Below are 16,083 nucleotides of genomic sequence, written 5' to 3'. Positions count from 1 at the left end.
ATTACAAAAGACTTTCCATTATCAGTTCTAGACTGATGTTAGGTACACTTAGGAAGCACTCACATTTCTTATAGGCTATATAAGTATAGATCAATGAGATTAGGGCAGAGTTATGCTATTTAAAATGTAACCTTTATTGAAATGATTAAAAAATGGCAAACACACGCTTTAAAAACACAAATGAGTTATAGAAGGTAAATAAATCTTGTCAATACCGTCCACAAGAATAACTAGGGTGATTAAATTATATACATATATGAGTCCAGACCTAGGATGTGGTTATTAACCCATGGTCTGATATCAAACGTTATCATGTGCAGCTCTGTTCGTATATATGATGCCTTGGCTGCAGTAATTACACTGCCCATTTGAATTCCTCATGCAACTAAACACTGTGGTTAAATAGTGGATGTACTATAGAATTATTGCTAAATTAGTCAGATAGGATGTCAGTATCTTAACCTTTTCTATAACAATTAATAGGCGTAATGACATTAGGTTGAATAGTAATAATAATGAGGATATACTAAGGTGTCATATATAGCATTAGCTGGTTCTCACTTTCAAGGCTCACAGAAGTGTGCTGTTGACAGGACCTACTCAATCTTCTTTTATTCAAATGTGGACATCAATACACATAATACGCTACACAATCCGTCAATTCTTATTTTAAGTTAAGGGTGGACCCACGCATACATTCGCAGAGTGTCCACACAAGTACTAAATATCAAAGTTGGCTTGCGTATTAAAAGTTACCGGCAACTCATTGCAAATATTAAAATACTATTTACAAACACTCCCTCCAGTCCCCTGACATGTTTTGCCAAACACTGGCTTTCTCCAAAGGTTGAATTCAGGAATAGCAACCCTGAACCAGATGAGAAGCAGGGTAAATTGCTTAAATGGTAGGTAAAGACCTTGTAAATACAACACATTTCTGTTTCTTGCTATAGAATAAAATAACATATCAGCCAAGTCTAAACATTTTTTTAAAAGAAATCTTAAAACGTGTTTGCTGCACGTGCTTTTCAACAGCCAAACTCCACCTACCACTTATTGGGAGAATCCAATCTGGGCTTGAGTATTCAGATGTCAATGGTAGTGGTGGTTCTATGGGGGTGCTGAGGAGTTCAATGCACCTCCAAATGCACATGTAGCACCCCATTGTGCTGCAAAGGGCTCTATACATTATGTTTACCTGTTTACCACTTTTATTAGTCATTATGCTAGTTGAAAGTGCATTATTTTGCAGTTCTTACATGTTAAATCCAATAAGGGAAAGATATAGCATGGTTATCCTTGTGAAATCTGTAGTGTGCATTTCCAGCTATGATAATTAAAAACATCCTTAATTTTCAGAGCAAAATTACTTGAAAAAGGGGCAAAATGAATAATGAAAATATATTGCAAAGTTATATTACTATGCATAACTAAAGCATTTATATTAAAATCTTGAGGTGTCTAATATCCTATTAATTAATCTTGAATTTGAATTCTTATTTGCTGCTACTGTATATATATTTATATTTATTTAAATATTTAAATTGTGCAACTTTCACAGTTTAACTTTTTATTTAATCACTTTTATTAACAAGCTAAAAGGGTCTTTGAGATCTCAAGGCTGTTTAAATAGAAAAAAACAAAAATCTAAAAATAAATAATTAATATATATATATATATATATATAAATATATATATACTGTATATATATCATACAAATTGGAGCCCTTCCTAGTCCAGCACTTTATATCCCTATTAAAACAATTTTATTAACAAAAAACATATAGATTACTTTTAATAGGTGTTTATGTGTGTGATATACTTTATATTAATATGTTTTACATGTTTTGTTATCCTTTTGCTTCAAGCCCTAACACTTTACTTCAGGTCACTAATCACTCTTTTTAGCGCTCCAGCACAACACATAACTCATAACATGAGATGTTATTGTGGCCGCGCTATCCATTTAAAGTATAGGATACACTAATAAAATGGTGGCTGTGCTCACATTCTATTTTACCATTGACTTGTAACACCAGATTCTGTGATAGTGCACCCTGCGATATCAGTAGTGCTCCACTTGTAATCTGGGCTTTTATAAGTAAACTTAAATAACATACTAGTTTCTATGTGCTTTTAGTTAATTTGATTTACTCCAAATGACAAATAATATCACATATATTCAACATCTTATTTTATATGTACTATTGTTCTAAGATATACATAGATAATGCTTTAACACACTTTAAATACTAGGGTATACTTTGTTTTAGTGCAGAAATATAATAAACATTTAACATCAGTGAATCTTAGAAAGTGAAGAACATAGCTAACTGTATCTATTCTAACAAATGAATCTTATAGTTCAAGTAACCATGCGTTCGATCACAATCTATTAGCAATTTGCTCCCAGTATTAATTTTTGCTTTGCATCCAAACTGTACAGCATGTTTTCAAAGTGATTAAAATGCAAAAATAGTTCCATGCATTAATTGCCCATAGCTGCAAATGCCTTTTCAACAGAAAAGTTCTCAAAAAGACCTTTTTCGTGTGTTAAGTATTTGTTAACGAGGTAGAAACTTGGAGGTCCCCCGAAACTGACATTTACAAAACCTTTCACACCTCTTAAAGGGATAGGAAAGTCAGGGCCTGAGGCAGATGTTGGTGGTAGGAGACTCTATTATTAGGAAGGTTGATATGGTAATTTTTCATCCAGACCCTTTAAATAGAACAGTTTGCTGTCTTCCAGGGGCTCGTGTTAGGCATATTGTGGAGCGTATTGATAGATTGTTAGAGGGATGTGGGCCTGTTCCTGCAGTCATGGTACATATTGGTACTAATGAAGGAATCAGAAGGAGATGGAGAGTCCTAAAAAATGACTTTAGGGAGTTAGGTAGCAAGCTTAAAGCCAGGACCTCCAAAGTAATATTTTCGGAGATATTACCAGTGCCGTGTGCTAACTCAGTAAGGCAGAAGGAGATAAGGTTGGTTAATTCATGGTTAAAAACATGGAGTAAAAATGAGGGGTTTGACTTTTTAGAGCATTGGGCTGACTTTTCACTTGGGTATAATCTGTACAATAAGGATGGATTTCACCTGAATGACATGGGTGCAGGTGTGTTGGGGAGAAAGGATGGTAGCACATTTAGAGAATCTTTTAAACTAGGCAAAGGGGGGAGGGGCAGTTAGAGCACAATAGAACAGAGAGATCAGTCTTTGAATATGTCACTCCCTTAATATCTCAAGGATGGGATGACTTATGAAATGTCACATTAGAAAGTATAGAGGAAAGCACACCAAGTAGCAGCAGAAAGCACATGAAAATTAAATGTATGACAACAAATGCAAGAAGTAAAATGGGGGAGCTGGAGCTCTTAGTTCCAGAAGAGGACTATGATGTTATCAGTATAACTGAAACTTGGTGGGATGATTCACATGACTGGGCAGTTAACTTAGTGGGGTATACTTTATTTAGGAGGGACAGGAATAATAAAAGGGGTGGAGGAATCTTCATATATATTAAACCTAACCTTAAACTTACAATAAGGTAAGATATTTATGATACAAGTGACAATGTAGAGACCATGTGGGTTGAAATAAAGAGTGGGGGGAAAAATCCTAAAAAATATTACTAGGAACATGCTACAAGCCCCCCAACATTAGTGACCCAGAGGAAACTCAACTACTAATCCAAATAGGTAAGGCTGCTAATAACAGTGCTGTAATTATGGGAGATTTTAACTACCCTGATATAAACTGGGCCAATGAAACTAGTAATTCAGCTAAGGGAGATACATTTTTAAATGTTCTCAGGGATAACTTCTTTTCACAATTAATAGTGGAGCCAACTATGAGGCCCATTTATAAAGCTCCGTATGGAGCTTGAAGGGCCGTGTTTCTGGCGAGTCTTCAGACTCGCCAGAAACACCAGTTATGAAGCAGCGGTCTAAAGACCGCCACTCCATAACCCTTTCCGCTTGCTCTGATGAGGCGGACAGGAATCCCCGCAATTCAACCCGATCGAATAGGATCGGGTTGATTGACACCTCCCTGCTGGCGGCCTCTTGTGAGCTGCTGGTGCAATGCTGAATACGGAGAGCGTATTGCTCTCCGCATTCAGCAAGGTCTTGCGGACCTGATCCGCACTGTCGGATCAGGTCCGCAAGACCTTTCATAAATAGGCCTCTATGAGTAAAGCTATATTGGATTTAGTGCTATCAAACAATAAAGATATAATATCAAACATAGAAGTCAAAGAACATTTGGGTAACAGTGATCATAACATGGTCACATTTGAAATCTCTTTTCATATGCAGTGTCTTAATGGTTTAACTAAGACTTTTAATTTCAAGAAAGCAGAATTCAACAATTTAAGGAAATCATTAAATAATATAAATTGGAACAATGTATTCTTTAATAAAAATACAGAGGATAAAGGGATACTATTTAAAACTTTGTTAAATAAATATTCATATCAACAAATACCATATGGTTATAAAAATCAAAATAAAAAATCAAAGCCAATGTGGCTAAATAAAAATGTGTTAAGAGAAATTAGGAAAAAATGTAGGGCATTTAAATTATTCAAAGAAAATAGTACAGACTCAACATTCCATATATATAAGGAATGTTACAAAGCATGCAAAAAAGCAATCAAATTAGCGAAAATTGAAAAATGAATTGCAAAGGATTCTAAGTCTAAACTTAAAAGGTTTTTTAAGTACATAAATAGCAAAAAGTCTAAGAAGGACAATATAGGTGCATTAAAATGCGTGGAGGGTAGCATGATAAATAATGACAGGGAGAAGGCTGAGGTACTAAACCAGTTTTTTTCTTCAGTATTTACAAGAGAGGAACCATTGGATGATACTTTGGAACAAAATAGAACATGCAAGTCCATACCATTAACTGGGTTATGTTTAGAGGATATCAGGAAAAAAATATTAAGGTAAATAAAACTCCAGGCCCAGATGGAATACACCCAAGGGTGTTAAGGGAACTTAGCACTGTTATAGACAAACCACTACTTTTAATTTTTCAAGACTCATTATCCTCAGGCATGGTACCCCAGGATTGGCGCAAAGCTGATGTGGTGCCACTCTTCAAAAAGGGAAGCAGGGATGATCCAGGAAGCTATAGACCAGTTAGTCTGACATCAATAGTGGGTAAGATATTTGAAGGGATTATATTGACGAGCATATTCGTGTAAACAAGATTATGAGTTCTAATCAGCATGGTTTTAAGAGAAATAGATCATGTCAAACTAATCTAATTAGATTCTATGAGGAAGTAAGTAAAAAAATAGATAAAGGGGAATCAGTTAATGTGATATACTTAGATTTTGCAAAGGCATTTGATACAGTGCCACATGAGAGATTAATGCACAAAATTAAGGGACTGGGAATAGCTAAAAATGTTAGCTCATGGATAAAGGACTGGATAAAAGATAGGGAGCAACGAGTAGTAGTAAATGGATCATACTCAGATTGGACAAAGGTAATCAGTGGAGTTCCCCAGGGATCAGTACAGGGCACTGTTATTTTTAATATTTTTATAAATGACTTGGAGCAAGGATTAAATAGCGACATCTCTATTTTTGCAGATGATACTAAGTTAAGTAAGGTCATTAGGTCAGAGCAGGATGAACTTTCGTTACAAAGGGATCTGCAAAAATTAGAAGTATGGACAAGTAAATGGAAAATGAGATTTTAATACGGGAAAATGCAAGGTTCTACATTTTGGAAGTAATAATAAGCAGGCAATGTATTTTTTAAATGGGACAAGACTTAGCCAAACAGAGGAGGAAAGGGATTTGGGAGTAGCAATAGATTATAGGATAAAGATGGGTGGACAATGCAGGGCAGCGGCTTCAAAGGCTAATAAGATACTAGCATGTATTAAAAGAGGCATTGATTCAAGGGAGGAAAGCACAATTCTGTCACTATATAAAGCCCTGGTAAGACCTCACCTTGAGTACGGAGAACAGTTCTGGGGACCGATCACAAAAAAAAATATTGCAGAACTAGAAAAAGTTCAGAGAAGGGCCACAAAGCTAATAACGGGATTGGAGAATTTAACCTATGAGGAGAGGCTAGCCAAACTGGGTCTGTTTTCCTTAGAAAAAAGGCGCTTGAGAGGTGACATGATTACTTTATATAAATATATTCAAGGCCCATATACAGAGATGGCAGAAGCTCTGTTTATTCCAAGAAAATTGTTTGTGACAAGAGGTCACATTTTAAGGTTAGGAGGAAAGGAGATTTAATCTCCTGCAACGGAAATCTTTTTTCACTGTAAGAGCAATAAAATTGTGGAAATCATTACCAAAGGAGGTAGTGAATGCCAATACCCTAGATACATTTTAAAATAGTCTGGATACATTTCTGTATATAAACAAAATTAATGGATATAATTGCTAGTATTAAATGGGTCACCTTTTAGTGGGGTTATTTAAGCTTAACTGGAGCTTTTTGTAAGTATTTTAGATTTATATAGGTTGAACTCGATGGACTTCTGTCTTTTTTCAACCTTATCTACTATGTTACTATGTAAAATTAAACTTGCATGATTCAGATAGAGCATGTAATTTTAAGACACTTTTAAATACACTTCTATTTTTAAATGTGCTTCGTTCTCTTGGTATCCCTTGTTAAAAAATAAATACGCACATATCATACACTAGTGGGAGCTGCTGCTAATTGGTGCCTGCACACATTTGTCTCTTGTGATTGGCTAAATAGATATTTTCAGCTTCCTGTCAGTAGTGCAATGCTGTCCCTTCAGCAATGGATAACAAGAGAATGAAGAAAATTTGACAATAGAATTAAATTGGAAAATGTTTAAAATTGTACGTTCTATCTGAATCATAAAATAAAATTTGGGGGTTTACCATCCCTTTAAGGCTACAGTAAAGTACTTTTTAATTAACCTATGTTCAGTGGGGAAGGGAAATGCTCATTTGCTTGTGTGAGTTTAACTTTTCGCAATCCGACACATTCTCACCACTTCTTAAACATAATACCCATATGTTAAATCACTTGAAAGTGATGCATCATAACTGTAAAAAGCTGACAAGAAAATATCACCTGAACATCTCTATGTGAAAAAGGAAGATATGTTACCTCAAAATGTCTTCAGCTCACAATAGTAAGTTCTGTCTGAACATTTATCCTTTAGCTAATGTGAAGTGCACGATGAAAAAGAAAAAACAACAGCCAATCAGCTTTATCAGTTTTGATATCACACTTTGCTTTACAGTAATCTCATGAGATTTCACTGAACTCTTCTGAGATTTCAAAGTAAACTTACTTAGTCTGAGGAAATAAGATGACTGTGCCTGCACATGCTAGATGCACACTCCTTTGCAAGTCTTGGGACTAGCATCTCAATTGGCTGCTTTAAGTCCATTTATAATGGAATATGGTTACTGAGGAAATGTTGAGGTAAAATATTTTCCTTTTTTACATAGGGATGTTCAGGTGATATTTTCTATCCAGCTTTGTACAGCTATGCTGCATAACTGGTAAGGCCAGTAGAATACTTGGGCCCCCATCTGATATGCAGCGTCGCCCCCAAATGCTGGCGACGCCGGTTTTTGTGTGGGTTTGGTATCACATATACGGCGTAGCATACAACTTACGCCCATATATTTCACCCGTCGCCCGCAATTCTTACTCCCATAGGCTAACATGGGACCGCGTCGTAAATCGGTATCCAATATCCAGCGCAAGGCCTTACGTGGCAAAAATCGTACTCCATTTTCACCTCGTAATAAAATGCAGCCGTAGCAGGCCTTGCACTGAGTATGGGAGCACCGTAACTCCCTAAAATGCCTTCCAAAAAAGACCTAACACCTAACGCATGCGCAATGCCTATCTACCTGTCAACCCCAATCCCCCACCGCAATAACTAATAAAGTGTATTAAGCCCTAAACCGCCGCTCCCGGACCCCGCCACCACCTACATTAAATTTATTAACCCCTAATCTGACCCCCTACACTGCTGCAACCTACATTAAATTTATTATCCCCTAAACCTAAGTCTAACCCTAACACCCCCTAACTTAATTATTATTTAAATAAATCTAAATAATATTACTATTATTAACTAAATTATTCCTATTTAAAACTAAATACTTACCTATAAAATAAACCCTAAGCTAGCTACAATATAATTAATAATTACATTGTAGCTATTTTAGGATTTATTTTTATTTTACAGGCAACTTTGTATTTATTTTAACTATGTACAATAGCTATTAAATAGTTAATAACTATTTAATAGCTACCTAGTTAAAATAATTACAAAATTACCTGTAAAATAATTCCTAACCTAAGTTACAATTACACCTAACACTACACTATCAATAAATAAATTAAATTAATTAACTACAATTAGCTAAAATAAAATACAATTAAATTAAATAAACTATATAACAACAAAAAACAAACACTAAATTACCGAAAATAAAAAAAAATTACAAGAAGTTTAAACTAATTACACCTAATCTAAGCCCCCTAATAAAATAAAAAAGCCCCCCAAAATAACAAAATGCCCTACCTTATACTAAATTACAAATAGCACTTAAAAGTAATCAGCTCTTTTACCTGTAAAAAAAAGACAATACCCCCCACACATTACAACCCACCACCCACACACCCCTACTCTAAAACCCACCCAATCCCCCCTTAATAAAACCTCTAACACTACCCCATTGAAGATCGCCCTACCTTGAGCCGTCTTTACCCAGCCGGGCACCATTGGTCATCCGATCCGGGCAGAAGTCTTCATCCGATGGGGCAGTAGAGGACATCCGGACCGGCAGAAGTCTTCATCCTATCCAGGCAGAAGAGGACATCCGGACCGGCAGAAGGCTTCATCCAAGCGGCTTCTTCTATCTTCTTCCGACGAGGAGCGACTCCATCTTGAAGACATCCAGCGCGGAGCATCCTTCCAGCACGACGGACTAACGACGAATGACGGTTCCTTTAAATGACGTCATCCAAGATGGCGTCCCTCGAATTCCGATTGGCTGATAGGATTCTATCAGCCAATTGGAATTAAGGTAGGGAAAATCTGATTGGTTGATTTAATCAGCCAATAGAATTGACATCGCATTCCATTGGCTGATCCAATCAGCCAATTGGATTGAACTTCAATCCGATTGGCTGATTAAATCAGCCAATCAGATTTTTCCTACCTTAATTTCCGATTGGCTGATAGAATCCTATCAGCCAATTGGAATTCGAGGGACGCCATCTTGGATGACGTCATTTAAAGGAACCTTCATTCGTCGTTAGTCCGTCGGCCAGGAAGGATGCTCCGCGCCGGATGTCTTCAAGATGGAGTCGCTCCTGGTCGGATGGAAGAAGATAGAAGATGCCGCTTGAATGAAGCTTTCTGCAGGTCCGGATGTCCTCTTCTGCACGGATAGGATTAAGACTTCTGCTGGTCCGGATGTCCTCTTCTGCCCCATCGGATGAAGACTTCTGCCCGGATCGGATGACCACTGGTGCCCGGCTGGGTGAAGACGGCTCAAGGTAGGGTGATCTTCAATGGGGTAGTGTTAGGTTTTATTAAGGGAGGATTGGGTGGGTTTTAGAGTAGGGGTGTGTGGGTGGTGGGTTGTAATGTTGGTGGGGGTATTGTCTTTTTTTTTTACAGGTAAAAGTGTTGATTACTTTTGGGGCAATGCCCCGCAAAAAGCCCTTTTAAGGGCTATTTGTAATTTAGTATAGGGCAGGGCATTTTATTATTTTGGGGGCTTTTTTATTTTATTAGGGTGCTTAGATTAGGTGTAATTAGTTTAAACGTCTTGTGATTTTTTTTATTTTCGGTAATTTAGTGTTTGGTTTTTTTTGTAATATAGTTTATTAAGGACAGATAGCTCAGCATGCTAAGGCACTGTGGCTGAGCTCTGTAGCAACCTAAGGGTTGCAGGTTCTATCCACGGCGAGGTCCACTCAGCCTTTCATCCTTCCAAGGTTAATAAAATGAGAAGCGCCTTACTTTACAAGTACCCATTATATACATACATATATTTATTTAATTTAATTGTATTTTATTTTAGCTAATTGTAGTTAATTAATTTAATTTATTTATTGATAGTGTAGTGTTAGGTGTATTTGTAACTTAGGTTAGGATTTATTTTACAGGTAATTTGGTAATTATTTTAACTAGGTAGCTATTAAATAGTTATTAACTATTTAATAGCTATTGTACCTAGTTAAAATAAATACAAAGTTGCCTGTAAAATAAAAATAAATCCTAAAATAGCTACAATGTCATTTTTAATTATATTGTAGCTATCTAATGGCTAGATTTAGAGTTTTGTCGGTAAGGACCCGCGTAGCTAACGCTGGCTTTTTTCTGGCCGCACCATAAAAATAACTCTGGTATTGAGAGTCCACATAAAGGCTGCATTAGGCTCCAAAAAAGGAGCGTAGAGCATATTTAACGCAGCTTCAACTCTCGATACCAGAGTTGCTTACGGACGCGGCCAGCCTCAAAAACGTGCTCGTGCACGATTCCCCCATAGGAAACAATGGGGCTGTTTGAGCTAAAAAAAAAACCTAACACCTGCAAAAAAGCCGCGTTCAGCTCCTAACGCAGCCCCATTGTTTGCTATGGGGAAACACTTCCTACGTCTGCACCTAACACCCTAACATGTACCCCGAGTCTAAACACCCCTAGCCTTACACTTATTAACCCCTAATCTGCCGCCACCGCTATCGCTGACCCCTGCATATTATTTTTAACCCCTAATCTGCCGCTCCGTAAACCGCCGCTACTTACATTATCCTTATGTACCCCTAATCTGCTGCCCCTAACACCGCCGACCCCTATATTATATTTATTAACCCCTAATCTGCCCCCCACAATGTCGCCTCCACCTGCCTACACTTATTAACCAATAATCTGCCGAGCGGACCGCACCGCTATTATAATAAAGTTATTAACCCCTAATCCGCCTCACTAACCCTATAATAAATAGTATTAACCCCTAATCTGCCCTCCCTAACATCGCCGACACCTAACTTCAATTATTAACCCCTAATCTGCCGACCGGAGCTCACCGCTATTCTAATAAATGTATTAACCCCTAAAGCTAAGTCTAACTCTAACACTAACACCCCCCTAACTTAAATATAATTTAAATCTAACGAAATTAATTAACTCTTATTAAATAAATTATTCCTATTTAAAGCTAAATACTTACCTGTAAAATAAATCCTAATATAGCTACAATATAAATTATAATTATATTATAGCTATTTTAGGATTAATATTTATTTTACAGGTAACTTTGTATTTATTTTAACCAGGTACAATAGCTATTAAATAGTTAAGAACTATTTAATAGCTAAAATAGTTAAAATAATTACAAAATTACCTGTAAAATAAATCCTAACCTAAGTTACAATTAAACCTAACACTACACTATCAATAAATTAATTAAATAAAATACCTACAATTACCTACAATTAAACCTAACACTACACTATCAATACATTAATTAAATACAATACCTACAAATAACTACAATGAAATAAACTAACTAAAGTACAAAAAATAAAAAAGAACTAAGTTAAAAAAATAAAAAAATATTTACAAACATAAGAAAAATATTACAACAATTTTAAACTAATTACACCTACTCTAAGCCCCCTAATAAAATAACAAAGACCCCCAAAATAAAAAATGCCCTACCCTATTCTAAATTACTAAAGTTCAAAGCTCTTTTACCTTACCAGCCCTGAACAGGGCCCTTTGCGGGGCATGCCCCAAGAAGTTCAGCTCTTTTGCCTGTAAAAAAACCCATAGAATACCCCCCCAACATTACAACCCACCACCCACATACCCCTAATCTAACCCAAACCCCCCTTAAATAAACCTAAGCCCCTGAAGATCATCCTACCTTGTCTTCACCTCACCGGGTATCACCGATCGGTCCTGGCTCCAAAATCTTCATCCAACCCAAGCGGGGGCTGGCGATCCATCATCCGGTGGCTGAAGAGGTCTAGAAGAGGCTCCAAAGTCTTCATCCTATCCGGGAAGAAGAGTAGATCCGGACCGGCAACCATCATCTTCCAAGCAGCATCTTCTATCTTCATCCGATGAGGACCGGCTCCATCCTGAAGACCTCCACCGCGGACCCATCTTCATCCGGCGACGTCCAACTGAAGAATGATGGTTCCTTTAAGGGACGTCATCCAAGATGGCATCCCTCGAATTCTGATTGGCTGATACGATTCTATCAGCCAATCGGAATTAAGGTAGGAATATTCTGATTGGCTGATGGAATCAGCCAATCAGAAGCAAGTTCAATCCGATTCGCTGATCCAATCAGCCAATCAGATTGAGCTCGCATTCTATTGGCTGTTCCGATCAGCCAATAGAATGCGAGCTCAATCTGATTGGCTGATTGGATCAGCCAATCGGATTGATCTTGATTCTGATTGGCTGATTCCATCAGCCAATCAGAATATTCCTACCTTAATTCCGATTGGCTGATAGAATCCTATCAGCCAATCGGAATTCGAGGGACACCATCTTGGATGACGTCCCTTAAAGGAACCGTCATTCTTCAGTTGGACGTTGCCGGATGAAGATGGGTCCGCGGTGGAGGTCTTCAGGATGGAGCCGGTCCTCATCGGATGAAGATAGAAGATGCCGCTTGGAAGATGATGGTTGCCGGTCCGGATCTACTCTTCTTCCCGGATAGGATGAAGACTTTGGAGCCTCTTCTGGACCTCTTCAGCCACCGGATGATGGATCGCCAGCCCCCGCTTGGGTTGGATGAAAATTTTGGAGCAAGGACCGATCGGTGATACCCGGTGAGGTGAAGACAAGGTAGGATGATCTTCAGGGGCTTAGTGTTAGGTTTATTTAAGGGGGGTTTGGGTTAGATTAGGGGTATGTGGGTGGTGGGTTGTAATGTTGGGGGGGGGGTATTGTATGTTTTTTTTTACAGGCAAAAGAGCTGAACTTCTTGGGGCATGCCCCGCAAAGGGCCCTGTTCAGGGCTGGTAAGGTAAAAGAGCTTTGAACTTTAGTAATTTAGAATAGGGTAGGGCATTTTTTATTTTGGGGGTCTTTGTTATTTTATTAGGGGGCTTAGAGTAGGTGTAATTAGTTTAAAATTGTTGTAATATTTTTCTTATGTTTGTAAATATTTTTTTATTTTTTGTAACTTAGTTCTTTTTTATTTTTTGTACTTTAGTTAGTTTATTTCATTGTAGTTATTTGTAGGTATTGTATTTAATTAATGTATTGATAGTGTAGTGTTAGGTTTAATTGTAGGTAATTGTAGGTATTTTATTTAATTAATGTATTGATAGTGTAGTGTTAGGTTTAATTGTAACTTAGGTTAGGATTTATTTTACAGGTAATTTTGTAATTTTTTAACTATTTTAGCTATTAAATAGTTCTTAACTATTTAATAGCTATTGTACCTGGTTAAAATAAATACAAAGTTACCTGTAAAATAAATATTAATCCTAAAATAGCTATAATATAATTATAATTTATATTGTAGCTATATTAGGATTTATTTTACAGGTAAGTATTTAGCTTTAAATAGGAATAATTTATTTAATAAGAGTTAATTAATTTCGTTAGATTTAAATTATATTTAAGTTAGGGGGGTGTTAGTGTTAGGGTTAGACTTAGCTTTAGGGATTAATACATTTATTAGAATAGCGGTGAGCTCCGGTCGGCAGATTAGGGGTTAATAATTGAAGTTAGGTGTCGGCGATGTTAGGGAGGGCAGATTAGGGGTTAATACTATTTATTATAGGGTTAGTGAGGCGGATTAGGGGTTAATAACTTTATTATAGTAGCGGTGCGGTCCGCTCGGCAGATTAGGGGTTAATAAGTGTAGGCAGGTGGAGGCGACGTTGAGGGGGGCAGATTAGGGGTTAATAAATATAATATAGGGGTCGGCGGTGTTAGGGACAGCAGATTAGGGGTACATAAGGATAACTTAAGTAGCGGCGCTTTGCGGTCAGCAGATTAGGGGTTAATTATTGTAGGTAGCTGGCTGCGACGTTGTGGGGGGCAGGTTAGGGGTTAATAAATATAATATAGGGGTCAGCGGTGTTAGGGGCAGCAGATTAGGGGTACATAAGGATAACGTAGGTGGCGGTCAGCAGATTAGGGGTTAAAAAAATTTAATCAAGTGGCGGCGATGTGGGGGATCTCGGTTTAGGGGTACATAGGTAGTTTATGGGTGTTAGTGTACTTTAGAGTACAGTAGTTAAGAGCTTTATGAACCGGCGTTAGCCCAGAAAGCTCTTAACTACTGACTTTTTTCTGTGGCTGGAGTTTTGTCGTTAGAATTCTAACGCTCACTTCAGACATGACTCTAAATACCGGAGTAAGAAAAATCCCATTGAAAATATAGGATACGCAATTGACGTAAGGGGATATGCGGTATGGAAAAGTCGCGGCTGAAAAGTGAGCGTTAGACCCTTTTTTGAGTGACTCCAAATACTGGAGGTAGCCTAAAATCAGCGTTAGGAGCCTCTAACGCTGGTTTTCACGGCTACCGCCAAACTCCAAATCTAGGCCTTAGGGTTTATTTTATAGGTAAGTATTTAGTTTTAAATAGGAATAATTTAGTTAATAATAGTAATATTATTTAGATTTATTTAAATAATAATTAAATTAGGGGGGTGTTAGGGTTAGACTTAGGTTTAGGGGGTAATAAATTTAATGTAGGTGGCGGCGTTGTAGGGGGGTCAGATTAGGGGTTAATAAATTTAATGTAGGTGGCGGAGGTGTAGGGGGGTCAGATTAGAGGGTAATAAATTTAATGTAGGTGGCGGTGGGGTCCGGGAGCGGCGGTTTAGGGGTTAATACATATAATGTAGGTGGCGGTGGGCTCCGGGAGCGGCGGGATAGGTTTATTGCGGTGTGGGCTATGGCGGTTTAGGGGTTAATACATTTATTATTAGGAGTGAGAGGGGGGATTGCGGATATAGGGGTATACGTATCGGGCTTATTTTTGGGAGGAAGGTTAGACAGTTACGGGAGATTTTTTTTTTTTAACTTTTCTTAGGCGCCGGCAGTTTCTAAAGTGCAGTAAGTCACTAGCGACTGCAGAAATTTGTAGTTACGCTTATTTCTGGACATCGCTAGTTTATCCGACTTATGGCACTTTAGGAACTGCCGGCGGGGTATATGTAATACCCTGATGTGCGAAGTGAAACTACGGGCGGCGCGGGTTCCCTCGCTTGCGCCGTTGGTTGCTTATGAAGAAGTTATTAGCAGTAGAAATAGCAAAAAATCTTATGCCACTTTACTAATCACTAGTTAGACCTCATCTGGACTACTGTATTCAGTGCTGGAGTATATATATCTCCAAAAGGGTAAAAATAAACTAGAAACTGTCCAAAGGAGGACTACTAAAATGGTACATGGTCTTAAATATAAAATGTACAAAGAAAGACTCTATTCTCTAAACATGTATAGTTTAGAGGAATGAAGAGAGACAGGTGACACAATAGAAACATTCAAATATATGAAGGGACCTAATAAAGTAGAAACTGAAAACATTTTCCACAAAAAAAAGCAATACTAAAACAAGGGGTCACAATCTTAAGCTAGAGAGTAGCAGATTCAGGGGGAAATGTAAGGAAGCATTTTTTTTTTTTACAGAGAGGGTGGTGGATTCATAGAATACACTTCCAATAGAGGTGGTAAACACAGGGGCTGTAAACAAATAAAAAAAAGACTATCTTAAGAAAAAAGTATCCTTATCTACCGTCAAATGCTATGTTTCTATGTCCAATTTACCATCTGAATGCCATTGGTATCTTGGAATCATAGCTATCACTATATTATCACTTTTAATATTTTATAAGAATTGTTTAAAAAAATTACATTTATTGATTGTAAATACAACATTTCCAGTTTGGCATTATCTTAAAACAAAATTATGACTAAGGGTTTTTATTAGAAGGACTTCTTATACTGGAATTTAACAGTGCTGAAACTATAAATCATAAACCCGCTCCGTTGCAACTTGGCATCTGCATAGAAGATGCAACTCCATGCAGAATAAGGCTAAACATGGCCTTG

This window comes from Bombina bombina, chromosome 6 (genome assembly GCF_027579735.1).
Source record: "Bombina bombina isolate aBomBom1 chromosome 6, aBomBom1.pri, whole genome shotgun sequence".
NCBI lineage: Eukaryota > Metazoa > Chordata > Amphibia > Anura > Bombinatoridae > Bombina > Bombina bombina.
Note: the sequence above shows the minus strand (reverse complement) of the source record.